Here is a 2,039-nt window from a genome sequence, read left to right as displayed (position 1 = left end):
TACTTCACTTTGGTGTATTAAATATCTGATTCAAATTTTTTAATATATAATATCGTTAGCTTACACTTTGGTCAATCAAATATTTGATTTACATTTTTTAACCACTTTCAATTGTTACCGGCCTATTATCCCTTGACAAACCACATCTCAATCATACTTGGTTAAAGAGTTGTACTTGTTTGGTTAGGTTGCAAGTTCAAAACATATATAATCGTTTTAAGTTTCTTGGCGGGTTTATTCACAATCCGACTCAAGTATCCATTTACTCTCACATATATATCTAAATTAATCACAACTCTCGACCCGACAATTCAGACACTTTGAAAATTAAGTATCATTATATATATATATATATATGTATATATATATATAGATTAGTTAGTTAAAAGTTGAACTTATATTGTTAAAAATGTTCCGCGTTCATCAAATTTGGTGTTTAATTTAAAATATAAAATCTTAATAGCCTAATTGGTTAAAGAGTTGTACTTATTTTGTTAGGTTGGAAGTTCGAAACATACATATAACATTTTTAATATTATTTTTAACCGTTTTAAGTTTATGTGCGGGTCAACCCACAATCAGACTCAAGTATCCATTTACTCCCAAATTAACCACAACTCTTGACCCGATAATCCGGACACTTTGAAAATTAAGCTTCATGATATATATATATATATATTAATTAGTTAGTTAAAAAATTGAACTTATATTATTAAGAATGTCTCGCGTTTATCAAATTTGGTGTTGAATTTAAAATATAAACTCTTAATAGTATATAGTTGGTTAAAGAGTTGTATTTGTTTTGTTAGGTTGCAAATTTGAAACATATCTATAGCATTTTTAATTTTATTTTTAACCGTTTTAAGTTTTAAGGGCGACTCAACCCATAATCCAACCCAAGTATCCATTTACTCTCAAATTAACCACAACTCTCGACCCGTCAATCCAAATATTTTAAAAATTAAGCATCATTATATATATATATTTTGTTATATATGATTTTTGTTGTAATATTTTTGTTTTTTTTTATCCTAAAGTTAACCCAACTAGTATATAGATATATAGAAACATAATTCAAAAAATATAATAAAATATTAGGGTCTTCATATTAATAACATATCAACATTTTGGAGTAATAATATTGTTTTAGTATTTGGGGTTATTCATTTAGTAACATTATATGTCTTTTTTTTAAGACTTATCATGTCCTATAAATATATTTAATATTTTTTTTCCTCTCAGAACATCACATAAAACAAAAGAAAGATAGTTATAGAATTGATTAGTGATGTTTTCTCTATCTTTTCTTTTCATGGTAACTAATTTTATAAATTAACTCTTCCACATAAACTAAATTCTCTCTAAATGTTGTAACTTGTTAAATGATGAGGGCATATTGGTGAATCAATCACACTAATCTTGATTATACTCACATCTATCATTGATACTTAATCTATTACACCATTTTGATGGAAGAGTTTTATTAAGTAAAAAATATCTTAAATATTAAGAACCTTCTTAATCCCTAAAATATTTATTTTTATATTAGTTAACTAAATGACAAAATAATAAATTGAAAGATCACATAAAATTTACATATTTTCAATGTTACACAATTGTAAAAATAAATAAAGAATATATATATATATATATATATATATATATATATATATATATATATATATATAGCATAAGAACGTGTGGAACTGTATTTTTCTATTAGTCTTTTTTTTCATAATTATTATCTTATTTATTTATTATACTATTATATATTTATCTATGGTTAATCCATAAAAGTCAAAATTTTATTAATAGTGTTTAAATGAAGATTTTCAAATCTTATAAAAATTAAAATATAATAAATAATGGAGATATATGATTGTTATTGAGGTTATATATGGATAATATTTAAATAAAAATTAAATCAATTATTCATTTTTATTTTTTTATTTATTTTAAAGTTTTTGTAAACATTAAATGCTTCTCAATAATTATAGCATGGACCAAAAGAAAGTTCAAGAAATGGACCCAAAAAAACG

Source organism: Impatiens glandulifera, chromosome 4 (genome assembly GCF_907164915.1).
Source record: "Impatiens glandulifera chromosome 4, dImpGla2.1, whole genome shotgun sequence".
Lineage (NCBI taxonomy): Eukaryota > Viridiplantae > Streptophyta > Magnoliopsida > Ericales > Balsaminaceae > Impatiens > Impatiens glandulifera.
The sequence above is the reverse complement of the archived record's forward strand: the minus strand, read 5'-3'. Positions refer to the sequence as shown.